At 39.4% G+C, this 13,977-nt stretch overlaps 1 pseudogene; it reads right to left on the minus strand.

Moving 5' to 3' along the window:
* Positions 1-839: 839 nt before the first annotated feature.
* LOC128112400 (peptidyl-prolyl cis-trans isomerase A-like) lies at positions 840-1,333 on the minus strand (annotated as a pseudogene).
* Between the last annotated feature and the right edge of the window lie 12,644 nt (positions 1,334-13,977).

Raw genomic sequence — 13,977 nt, forward strand, 5'->3', positions numbered from 1 at the left:
ATTCAGTGTGCAAAGAAAATGACACAGATATCTCATCAGTTATTTTGCCTAATATTGTCTTATTGTTATTTAACATACACACAAAACTCAGATTTAAAAAATAAAAACTCGTAAATCTAAATATTTAATAGCTCAATAAGTATATGTTAATGTAATCTACTACACACATACATTCATACATTTCAAAAATTCAAAAACCAAACATTGTTATTTTCACATAAATTATTAGTTAATAAGATTATTAGAAGAAAATTACTAATAAAGTACTTAAAAATCAGTGCTTAAAAGTATACACTCTACACAATAAAGACATTCTAATTAATCATGAAAAAAATTAAGCAGCATCATGTAGCCTGTAATGAATAAAAAAAATCTTGAATTCTTGAAAACAAGTGATGAATAATTGCTTAATGAAAAATATATTGTATGAAAATAAAATTTATTTTCAATAAAAAAAGAAAAAAAAAGAAAAACACTTTGATTTAAAAATTGTACAATATACTGTCATTACTTTATATCAAGGGTCATTTTGAATCAATTTTTAAAGTAAGTTTATTCTGAATGTCTGTTAATAGAAAGGCAAAGAGGAGGATTTTGTGATAACTCAAAATATGATCCTCTGACTATCTTATTATTAGTATTTATTTCTTATTTAGTTTTTATTCATAATCTTAACTCTGCAATCCAGCTAGACCTGGAGGGAAATAAGGAAAATATGGAACCTGAAGGACTTCAGTGAGAGCAGAGATTACAGTGTACTGCGAGCTGATGGTGTGGCGAGGTCTCCTGAGCTGCAGAAGGAAAGGTCTGGTCAGTAAGATGCTGGCAAGTCCAAAGAATTAGAGTTGACTGCAGTCAGCAATGCTGATCTTCATGCTGGTCTTGCTCTTCCTGGACCCCAAATGCTCCTTGGCCTCCATGATGTTCATGCTGTCTTTTACCTTTCTAAAGTCCACGTGTTTGCCATCTGGCAAATCAGTCTTGGCAGTGCAGGTGAAGAATTGGTAACCATTTGTGTTTGGTCCAGCATTTGCCACTGACAAGATACCAGGATCTGTATGCTTCAGGGTAAAATTTTCATCCTCCGATTCCCCCCGTAGATGGATGTCCCATTATGGCATGTGAAATGCCCACCCTGTCACATGAATCCTGGAATAATTCACTGAAAGGAGGAATCTTGATATCCAAATCCTTTCTCTGCAGTGCTCAGAGCACTAAAGTTTCCTGCGACCTTTGAAACTTTCTCTGCAAACAGCTGGAAAGAGATGCGGCCCAAGGCCTCTCCATCAGCCACGATGTCGAAGAACGTGGTGGGGTTGAGCATGGATGCAGCAAGTAGTGACAGGAGATGGTGTTCTTACATGTGTAGAATGCATCCTGGTTTTCTCCCCATCTCCTTGCATCCTCTCTGACTTTTCTCCAACTGCTGTCAGCTCACCTCTGCTTCTTTCCTCAAAATTTCCTTCCTGTATGACTTTTTGCTTTGTTTCATGCCCCACAAGTTGTTTAACTAGGGCTGTCTGTATGTCTATGGGTTTGAAACTATCCACTGGAGCTTTGCTGTTCACCAATGGGTACACAGCTGAATCATGTACCTCTCCTTTCTTCTTTCTTAATCTGGTAGTTACCAATAGTTCAACAGTAAGTGGTAGGACACTATGAACCCCTTCCCCACCCACAGCTGACAATTGGGTGACCCTGATTTGTTCAGGCCCAGTGACAGTGAGTGCAGCTGCATACGTTCATAACTATCATGCAATATCATGTTTAGAAGATGGCATTTTGCAACCCTTATCCCTGTCTTCTGGCTCTTACGTTCTTTTCATCACCTTTGCCTGATGGACAGAAGCATGGATATTTAAAAGGCGGTTTGGTGCTGTGTCAATGCAGTTAAGCAGCAGCAGTAGGAGATTTCCTCCCCAAGCCCAAGACCCCCTCCATCATAGGTTTTCGGCTGGGTTTACAGTATCAAACATGAGTTGTCACTTGGAGAGTAGGCTTCAAATCCAATCCTGGAGCCACAGGTTACCCTCATAACAGCTGTACCACTAACGCAACAGTGGCCACATCTTGCCTGGTAGGGTGATGTTGTAGTTCACAGAATTCACAGATGGGTAAGACTGTTGATGCTTTACCTGCACCCAAGCAACTTGTATTGCATCATGTGGAACTGTGGACATTAGTCAACAGGGAGAAGCTTCTAGCTCAGTTAAACACTGATTTCTCTGTAGCTTGCATCCAAGCAGTGTGGTGTCTTCATCAGTAGGGTCTTAACTCATTCAGTTGGGCAACCAAGAGAAAAGGCAAGAGTTTATATTTCTTGGGAGGCTTCATGATCAACAGCTCCTATTGTGTATCTCACACCTGGCACTGGTTGTTCAGTGGCCTACCACTTCTAGGATGAGTGTCCTGTAGCTTTGCTAGGTACCTACTGTCAAATTCTCTTATATATTTTTAATTGGGTTACCAGATGCTAGGTTTTATGTGGCTTGTTCATATCTCAGTAATATCGCTTTTCCCTCTTTTTTTCTGCTCCCTCAAACCGCCCTATCTCAACCCCTCTCCCTATTTGAATACACCTTCAGTATTCCCTTTCTCCATCTCCATTTTACCTGTATGTCACTGTCTCTGTTCCCTTAAAGCAATCTCCCCACAATACTGTCACCTATCTTGCTTCCAGAAGTACTCTAGATTAAACACACAAAACTAAAGAGTCGATGCTAGGATACCCATATAAGAGAGAACATATGGCCATAGTCTTTCTGAGCATGGATTTTATCACTCAGTATAGTTTTGCTCAGTTTCATTCATTTATCTACAAATTTAATAATGTCATTTTTCTTTATAGATGAAAAATTCCATTGTGTAGAAGTACCATGTTTTCATTACCCATCCTTCAGTTGATGGGTGTCAAGGCTTATTCTATTATCTAACTATTGTAAGTAGAGTTACAAAGAACATGAATGTGCAAGTATCTCTGCAGTGGGATAAAATTCCTTTTGGTATATACCGGGAGTGGTATGACTGGGTCACATAGTTCCATCAAGTTTTTGGAGGAACGTCTATAGTCATTTCCAAAGTGGCTGCACTATTTTATACTCCTACAAGCACTGTATAGAAGATTCCCTTTCTCCTTCCATTTTCTCCTTCCTTCTTCCTTCCTTCTCCCCTTCCCTCCATTCCTTCTTTCCTTTCTTCCTTCCTTCCTTCCTTTTCCTTCCTGTCTCTCTTCTCTTCCCCATCCTCCTTTTCCCCCACTACTCCTGCTCATTCTCTTCTTCCTCCTCTTATTCCTCCTCCTTTTTCCTTTCTTTCCTGTTTTTGGGTAGTGCTACATATCCAACCAGAGCATTTAGGCACTCTATGAAAGCATTTTTTTCACTGAGATGCTCCAAGTTCCTCCAATGCTGTGCTAGAACTTAGCTTTGTTAAGTTTGTTTCATTTCTAATTTTACAGTACTGTTAAGATGTTTGTAATTTGTGTGTCTACACTGATACATTCTTATGTGTATTTCTTTATGACAACTTCACAGGTTATAGAGGAGCTGTATCATAGATTACAATCACATTTCATGTTGTGGAGATTGTCTTTGAGTTGTCCAGTACTGCACTGAAATATTTCGCCAATATTAGTAATCTTTTCTTTTTGTAGTGTTTATCTGTTTTATACAAAAACTCGGTCCATTTAATGTAGCAAAATTCACATATCTTTACTGTTAGTTGAATTACTGGCAGCATCTTATTGTTTCTTTTCTATTGGTTGTTGAATTTCTTCTTACACACTGCATATCTGTTGCTCTTATTTCCATCACTCTGCCAAAGGTATTAATATTTATAGTCCAAAATACAGGTCTCTTTATGATTGTAAACTCTTCCAAGTTTTCCTTTAGCTTTTAAAGAATGCCTCCTTAATGCTCAAAAATAGTTGTGTGTGCATGTGCACAGCTGTATGTTTTCATGGCATGGCTATCATCCTATTTATTAGGGTTTTTTTCCATCTATGTCTACCTCTGAACTTCCCACCCAAAATCAAGAAGAAAAGCACCCACATTTCCCTTCAGAAGATGGTTTTTCACTTCTGCATTTTATATTTAAATGTCAGATCCATATGGATTTTATATTGATTGTGATGAGAATCAGGCATCTAGCTTTACTTCCTTCCAAATAGTCTTGGCTCTCACTAATTCTCACATTTTCTGGAAGACCCCAAGAGTGTGCACAGCACCATTAAACAACTTCTATTCTGGTTTATGTAGAACACAGAGGCTGAAAAGAATGTATTGGTCCACCTTCCCCATATGACTGCCACCTGTACATGATGGTCATGGACCTGTGCTGGCTGATGCTCTCAGAACAACACTTTAGAGACCACTTTGTTTCATTTAACTCTGAAAGGAAATTATATCATTCTGGTGTAGTTGATGAGTAGGGAAAACAAAACCTGGCATCCTAACCAACCTAAACGGAGAACATCTCACTGCTGTTCTTCTCTCACAGCATGTAAGAAATGGCTGGAAAACACTTTCTAATATGTCAAGCTAAGGCTGTGAGATGAAAGATGGCTATGAAATGTGCCTACTATGGGATACACTGTCACCCACACTTCTGGCATCTATGTCCATATGCTGCTACCTTGATATCCAGAAAAAAAAAATTAAGTTCAGTTGACTATTCTGATTCCTTAAAAAACTAATTGCAGGCATCTGAACACAGTTTTAAAATCTTGCATCTCTATGTGGCATCTCACTCATTTCTCTGTGATAAAATGGTTGGAATGAGGGCAGTTGCACAATGTTTAGGAAAGTTCCCTCCACAGATGTGCTACGGCCAACATGAAGAATATCCCCTGTAGGCATCCTCAGTGACTCTTGAGGCTTCAATTGGAAAGCTCTTATCTACGTTGACAGAATTATGATTCTATTTTTTAAAATTTATTTCTTAGGGAAGATAAGAAAACTAATCTTTTTTAATCCATCAGCTCCATCTATTTTAAAACAACTGGGATCATATCTGATGACCTTTGTGAAGGCCATACTTTGTTTGTAACTGTGTATGATTTGCATTTTTGTTCATCAAATTATTTCAGTAATACATGATGTAAGGATTTGATAATTCATGTGGGATAATCATTCGCATGTGCTGTTTGTCAGGCTGAGCTTTATTCTCACATTGAAAATATCACTTGGAAGATCCTATAGAGTGTAATCCACAAATCCTTCACTTCTGGCACTAATGCATTCACTGGGTTTTCTTCAAGTTACATCATTGGTTCCAGAAAATATTCCTTCCATTTCAATGTCTAAACTTACTGTTTGAAGTCAATGATACTGTCATATATAGCCTCAACATCATGAGAGGTTGGTTTGTCATTTTGTTAACAGAAGGCAGGAACCAATTGGATTTGGAGAGCATGATGGTTCTGCTTGGAAGGAATATCTAAGAAAGTCAGAAAAACTCGAGGAATATTCATGTAACATTCTGCAGAAGTCCCAGGGAAGAAACAGGAAGTCTGGGGTGAGGTTTCCGTTTTTAGTATGGCGCACATGTGCTTGTTCCCTTGTGGCAGTTACTAATAGTTCCTGGACTCTTCTACCCTACATGTTGGGGCAGAAACTTCCATAATCATATATTCGTAAATCATAAATCATGTAAGCCCTAACTGTGCTGGAAAGATAATGTGCCTCCATCCAGAGTCGCCTCTGAAATTTTCTAACATGGCCTTAAACAAATTCTTTTTTACTATAATTTAGAGAAAGAAAGCACAAATTTCATGACATAAAATACACTAAGAATTTGTTCTATGGGAAGAAATATTCCATGTTTGGTAAGATGAGTGTTTATATCTTGATAAATAGTATAGTATAACTTGATAAAAATGAGCTTTTGTTGGGTATGTGGCTCAGGATAGATAATCAGGCATGTGCAAGGTGCTGGGTTCAATCCCAAGAACAGCACGACAAACACAAAACAGCAGACAAGCATTAATGACCTCAATGGCTACAGAATTTCCAATAAAGTTATGTAAAGATTTTATCAATGGATTGTTGTCTGTAATGCGTAGGTTTTACTGAACTCAGAACTCTGTGAGGTAGGGAAAATTTACCCATAAATATGAGTAATTGAGGAAGAGAAGTGTGTAAACTTAAAGTATTATAATCAATCAGTAAATGAACAACTGTTAAAACTTGTATTTTAAAATATGCCTCATTTGATATTGATGCTCACTGTGGCACATTGTCACAGTGCTTACTGCTGTTCTTTTTAATATTTTTAAGTGTGTGTGTGTGTGTGTGTGTGTGTGACGGGGGTGGGGGGAGAAGGAGAGGATGTGTGTGAGTATGCATGCCACTGTGTACTTGTGACGGTCAGTGTGTGTGTGTGTGTGTGTGTGTGTGTGTGTGTGTGTGTGTGTGTGTGTGACGGGGGTGGGGGGAGAGGGAGAGAATTGTGTGAGTGTGCATGCTACTGTGTATTGTGACAATCAGGAGACAGCTATTAGGAGTCTGTTCTACTTTTCCATCACATGGACTCAGAGATTAAATTGAGATTGCCAGACCTGGTGGCAAGCATCTCTAATCACCAAGCCATTTTGCTGCTTCTGGTATCCTTTTAAAAAGTAAAACCAAGAATATTTTGTATGAATGAGTGCTTGTTTTCAGGCTAATCCACTCTAGAAAAAGTATGTATGCAGGAGACTGAGAATCTGAGAATCGATGCCTATAAAACTCTGTATGCAGAAGTACCCATGCAATGTCTTTCTCCTGCCCTCATGATTCAGTTTGCAGACCCCAATTTGAGGGTAGGCTTTCTTTTTCCTTTTCTTTTTTTTTAATTAAGAAATTTTCTATTCACTTTACATACCAACTACAGATCCCCCTCTTCCTTCTTCCCACCCCCCCTCCGCCTTCCCCCCAACCCACCCCCATCCCCACATTTTCCAAATAAAGGTCTTCCATGGGGAGTCAGCAGAGCCTGGCACACTCAGCTGAGGCAGGTCCAAGCCCCTCCCCCCTGCATCAAGGCTGTGGAAGGTGTCACACCCTAGGCACTGTGTTCCAAAAAGCCCACCCATGCACCAGGGATGGATCCCAATCCCCCTGCCTGGGTGCCCCCCAAACAGTTTGAGCTAAACAACTGTCTCCCATATCCAGAGGGCCAAGTCTAGTCCTACGGAGGTTCCATAGCTATTAGTTCACAGTTCATGGGTTTCCACTTGTGGGTCGTCATCTCTACATGTTTTCTTTCCCATCATGATCTCAACATCCCCTGCCCACAGAATCCCTCCTCTCTCTCATTGATTAGATTCTTGGAGCTCTGTCTGGTGTCCGGCCATGGATCTCTGCATCTGCTTCCATCAGTCTCTGGATGAAGGCTCTATGATGACAGTTAGGGTATTCATTAGACCCGTCACCAGAGTAGACCAGTCCAGGCAGAGGGTGGGCTTTCTTAAATCCACACATAAATAATTTCACTCTGAGCAACAGGGTAGACCACTGAGCTATACTTAGGGCTCTGACCAAAGACTGATGCTTAAGGAATGAAAATAATAAGTCAAATGACACAGAATATAAAAAAATTTTATGTTGAGGACAGAGCTTTAGAAATCCCCACCACCACTCCTGAAAGAAAGGGTGACATAATGTTACTGTGGACAATGAATTTATTTTATCATTTTGGTCCAGCATCCAATTCACTCTTCCATTGATGTTAGAGGACCAGCCTGATGTAAAATGGAGAACAATACTGTTAAAAAGATAGCTAGGAATCCAACTCTTGTCTACCAAGCCTCAACATGAGTATGTATGGACCAATCAAAGCCATCACAGCAATGTTTACTGGTTCATCTAGAAGGTCCTGCTCTTTACCTCTGCATCTATGTCTCTAAGTATGTAAACTAAGAAGTACTTCCAGGCTTTTGAAAACCATGCAAAATGGAAATTATCTCCCAGTAGCACTAAAGGAGAAATTAGTCTTGATTACACCTGACAGGCTAGTAGCCTGTGGTCAAGCTTCACCTCTAGCTCCAATTATCACCAGATTGTTCAGTCCTAAAAACTACCTGTTATTTCTCATCAGATGAATCTCTGGTAACTAGAGCCAAGTATAGAAGGAAAATGGAAAACTGGTTTTTAGGACTGGAGACATGGCTTAGCAAGTCCTTGTCCTGCGAACACAAGGACCTGAGTTCAATTCCCAAAAGCATGTAGAAAATGTGGTGTATGCTTGTAAATCCCACACTCCAGAGGCGGAGATAGGAGGATCCCTGGGGTAGTACGGTCAGCCAGCCTGGACTACTTGACAAGCGTCAAACCAGTGTATTAAAACCTGGTTTTAATATTTATATTAAAAAAGGACAGCACCTGACAAATGACAGCTAGAGTTATCCTCTGGACTCAGATGCACACATACAAATGTGCATATACATATGTACAAATACACAAAATATTTTTCCATTTTATTAAAATTTGATGTGGAAAGATATACATAACTTTGTTTCCTTTCCTTAAATTACTCTTTCTGAAAATTTTACCTCATAGTGGATACTGATAGTTAGAATTGTGTGCTTTGAGTGATTTATTGTTTCGCTGCATGAGTCATTCCTTCCCATAGTGTCTATTTCACAATATGTATTTATGCATGTATGAGCATGTATGTACATGTGCTTGAGTGTGTAAACACCCATATATCTTAGTATACAAGCACAAAATTAATCTTAACTTTTATGAAGCATGTAACTCAAAATCATACTAGAAATTCACTATAAAATATACTAGGGGTTGGGGATTTAGCTCAGTGGTAGAGCACTTACCTAGCAAGCTCAAGGCCCTGGGTTCAGTCCTCATCTCTGGAAAAAAAAAAAAAATATATATATATATATATATATATGGCTTAAAAACAAAAATTTTAAAAGTACAATTTGATGCTTTTCAAAACTTGTGTAGGATTTTTAGTGAGTATTGACATACTGTGTGAGTATATGTGCTCTTGATAGTATTTGTCTTGTAACAAGAATCTACCTATGCCACAGCTGAGTGCTTCAAAAATCAGAGAACTTGTTATGGGAAATATTTGTGAAAACTTACATTTGTGCTGTCATTATTTTATGAAGAAAATGAATCATGAAAAGTCTGTTCACAATACTTTCAATTAAATATTCCCATTTTGTGATTTTACTTCATGTCTCTTGTTATCTTGTAGAGAACAAAAACATAACGATTACTATTATGTGTGCAAGTTGACTATAGGATTTCTTTTCGAAAATCAGACTCTCTCAAGGCTTAAGTTGGACATCGTGAAGAAATGGATGTGTGTGGTAATTCACCTGACTTGATGAGTCTAGCTTTTTACAAAGGTATTTACAAAGGTTTGAAGAGTTTATTTTCCCACTAAAGATAAAGAAATACAGATACAGATTTGTGAAGGTCTCAAATATAGAAGAACGTCTGATGATCGATGAGATGTATCAAGAACAGCAGCAGAGGACAGTGCTGGAAAAATGACAAAATATGTGCCCACGGCAACACAAACTGAGACGCACTTTCATGAGTGGAAAAACAAAAATTGCTCATGTTAACCACATCTTAGCTATCTCCAGAGATCGGTTCCATAGGCTGCTAACAGAGGTCAAATTTCTTTCTGGGATAGTTTTTTTTTTTTTTTTTTTTTTTCTGCTAGACATGGTAGAATTGACCTACAACCTCAGTATTGGAAGGCTGAGGTAGAATGATCCTAAGTATGGAGCTAGCCATGGCTACACAGCATTACACCCTGCCTGAGAGAAAAATCCCGTGACATCTTAAATAGAGTGTAATAGGACACAATGGCTAGTTCTGCAATGGTGGACGTGGGTAGCATAAATGAGACACTCAGTCTGATTATCAACCACTCGAAAAGAAAACAAATAACAGGGCGAATATAGGGTGTCGGTCTGTTTCTTTACTGCTGTGATAAACACTATGATTGGAAGCAGCTTGGGGATCAAAAGGTTTATTTGGTTTGCATGTCCGGATCACAGTCCATCACTGAGGGAAGTCGAGGAAAGAACCAGGTGGCAGGAACGGAGGCAGAAACTACTGAAGAATGCTAATTACTGGCTTGCTCCTCATTGGCTCCATCTGTTTTCTAATACAACCAGGACCACCTGCATAGGGGTGTCGCCTACCACAGAGGGTTGTCCCTTACACATCAGTCACTAATCAAGAAAATGCCCCCCCCCCCACATACACTTACCTACAGGCTGTCTAGTGGTGGCATATTTTCAGTTGAAGCTCCCTCTTCCCAGAAGACCGCAAATTTGTCAAGTTGACAAAAATCCCAACCACCAAGCTACTATTTTATTGACTTAATTGAAATCTTCTTTCCAGTCACTGATCAAAAGCCTTTTACTCTATGGGGAAATAATTATATTTCTAAAATTGTTAAAGATGGTGTAAATATATTTTCTTAAAATATGAACATATAAATGTGAATATCTCGAACTAAATCACACACACGAAGAAGGAGAAATTGAAGTGATCTTTGTTTAAATGTTAGCTAAGTTTTCCACCACTGTCTACCTCTATCACTACGTCTAAACCCACTCCACTTGAGCCAAAATGCATTTCAAGGACAGGCCAGTGTTTTAGGGCAAACAAGACCTTGCCAATTTTCCATGCGTTATCTTTCATTGACTCCTATTAACTTTAAGGATGGTGTGAAGCTTCTTTCATGAAGAAATAGAGAGAACCCTTGGATTGGCCCTCTGTGACTTCCCACCTGGTCTCTCCCTGCCAGAATCTGAAATGTGCTCTTCAGTCTGCCATACAGGGGTACTTGAGGTCTCCAAGTCTTCTTCATGAACATCTTCCTTATGTTCTCCATGTTGAACCTTACCCCCTCCCTTTATTTATCTCTCCTTCTCTCCTGTCTCTACTCGTGACCTCCCAGGCCCCAATCCCTCCTTGGTTAAGTTTGTTCATTACAGAATGCCCAGACCAGATGCTTTCCCATCCATAAGCCTTTTATGATCATCCTGTCCTGAGGCAGGAGATCCTAACTATGTTTCATGATACTTCTTACATGGCTGCCATCATGTAGCTGACATTCATCCGTGGTATCTTACATGTTTATTGATCTAGTTCCTTACTTAAAACAATGAATTTCTGGTCAGCAGAGAATACATCTATTTAGTTCCTTTCCCTGTTGCTATGATATCTTGCGGGCCGCAAGAATATATTATAGAGATTCAGCTGTGTATTAAAGCTAAACTTTGACCAGCCAAGGGTCTGTCAAAAGGCAAAGCCATTTATTATGAATATTTGGTGATATCCAGCCTTTAATAATCCAGCTATGAAATCTGTGCATGCCCAGACCAATTGGCAAACAGTTCAGCTCCCCAGACCTGCTGAACTATTAAGTTACTAAGTCCCCTGCTGAGCTTAGGAGACAAGCTGGCTGGGAGACCATAGCTTTGTTTCTTGTGCTAATGAAGCTCAGACCATCCCCTAGCCTTAAGGAGGCCTAGTGGTTCCCCAGAGCAATTGACTGAGAACAAAAGGTGTTTTTACATATCAAGGTGAGAGGTAGAATAACATTCCTGAGGAGGCAGAGGATCCTGTGCCTAGGGAAAGAAAGGGCAGGCATTTTCTGAAGAAATGGACAGAACAGCATGGCAAGAGAGAAGAGAGGACCACAGAGGTTCCATAGAGGGTAAGCAGGTCTGGGGTAGAGTTTTCTGAGTGCCAGGAATAGAGAGTAGCAGAGATGGAGAAAGAGGATACAGAGGACGAAGATGTGGCTAGAAGAATAAGAGTTTAGTCGTTAGCAGGACTATGAGCTAGGGAACTGGACGGAACGGAAGCTATGGAAACAGGATTTCATCCCAGAGAAATAAAGTAGATGGATAAAGAACTTGGTATGTCTAGAGTTATTCCTGTCTTGAAGGTCTGGTGGAGCTATAGCTGAATTGATAGAATTTTGTCTTAGAGTAATAAAGTTAACAGACATAAGAACATAGTGTACATAGAAGATTTTTTTCCCCTCAGATAACCCACGCTGGACGTAGCTAAACTCCGGGACCCCTGGGTACCCTATAATGATAAAATACCTTGATCAGAGCAACCTAAGGAGAAAGGATTTATTTTAGCTCACAGGTCAAGTTACAGTCCATCATGGAGGGGAAATCAAAGCATGGGAGTTTGAACATGCTGAACACATTGCATCCACAATCAGAAGAAGAAGGCAATTTATTCAAGTGTGCTAGTGCTTAGCTAGCTTTCTCCACTGTGCACAGGCTCAAATTTTAAGTCTAAAGAATGGCCTTGTCTGGAATTAAGATGGATCTTCCCACACCAATTAACTCAATAAAGATAATCCCTCACAGGCACTGTCAGAGACCCACCTTAAAGATGATTCTAGATTTGTCAAGTTGGCAATAGCATTAGCCTCCCTAACTTCTCATTCCACCTTGTTCTTCTAGAACCTAGATTAACAGTTGGTACATGATGGGGTACAAATCTAGGCTTACTTGAGACAGCAGAAGTATCACATTCCTTTTCTACAGTTCATGAAAGGAGCTATTAAAAATCCCATTTTCCTCATCCTGAGAAAAGAATACCAACCCTTACCCTAACTCCTTCTTAAGGAAAAATAAAAGTATCCAGCTATTGCTATGTAAGCAATTGGGCCTGAGTACAGTTGCCTAGTCATTGGACTTTCTACTGAGAATGGATGACTCTGGGCTTTTCATTACATATAAAACTTCACCAGATTATTTCACAGATAATCAGGGATGATTTGAAAATCACTAGCTTGGATTATTATAATGTTCATTTGCAAGAGGAACTGGAGAGTGCAGCATCAGAGCTCTTCCGTGTTCTCTTTATGATTAGATGTGATGGGATCAAGTGAAAAGTGACATATAAATGTAAGGTAGGCAGTGGCTTAGTACTTTTAACATCATTTGACAGCTAAGAACCCCAAAAGAACATTGGTACAGAAACGTCTCTTTTTGATACATGCAAAATGACTGAGAGGCAGGAATTGAAGGACTAGAAAAGAAATGATTTGGAATGCAACTTGAAAGGCTTTTAATGTTGCAATCTATATTACCTTGCTCTGATTTGCCAACTACCACTAGTGAAACTGAATAAAAGTAGGGTTAACTGAATAGCCAAATTGCTAGATCTTATCTAGCATTTCCATCAATGGGATGGGAGTGCTTTTATTTGCATTTTAGACAGGTATCTTTCTCCATTCTGGTCACACAAAGCTGGTCTGCAGCTTCACACAACACAAGGTATTTTTAAAAGCTGGCATCATTTAGATTTCCAACCTATAGCACATGTGAAAGGTTGGCATTTGAATTTCCTGAAGTATTAATCTCTAATGAAAACAATGTCAGAGCCTTAAGCACTTTGGCATTTTCTGGACACATTATAAATACACAAGATACATTTTATCATGGGCTGTGTATAACAGCACTGGGACAAAGAACAAGCACCAGGGAAAATGGTTTGAGGCAAACATTTCAACACGCTTTCCAAGGCCATTGCAAAAAACTCCCCAGTCCTTGAACTCCCTGGTGATGATTTTAATAATAACAAGAACCATTTGGTAACTGGCCTGGGCTGCAGATTGCATTGGGCTTTGGCCAATATAAAATCTACTCTCTTGTTATTAAGCAAACAACATTCTAGCCTATTACAGAGATATTTAAAGCTCCCCTAATACCTACCAATCAGATCCTTAAATCTTCAAAGTACTGCTAAATACATCTGTATCAGTTCTTTTCTAGTCTTCCTTCTCTGGACACCTCTCCTCTCCTCTCCCTCCACTTCCTCCTTGCTGTCCTTTTTCTTCCTCTTAACCTTTCTCCTCTTCCTCATCCTCTCTCTCCTGTTCATCTTTTTATCCCCTCTTCTTTAAGACACTTAAGGAGCTTTCCATCTTTCTTATGTGAACTACCTGACTGCTGATTTGGTTACAGGAATCTTGTTC

The sequence above is a fragment of the Peromyscus californicus genome, unplaced genomic scaffold (assembly GCF_007827085.1).
Source record: "Peromyscus californicus insignis strain IS unplaced genomic scaffold, ASM782708v3 Scaffold_17__1_contigs__length_78620276, whole genome shotgun sequence".
In the NCBI taxonomy this organism is placed as follows: Eukaryota; Metazoa; Chordata; class Mammalia; order Rodentia; family Cricetidae; genus Peromyscus; species Peromyscus californicus.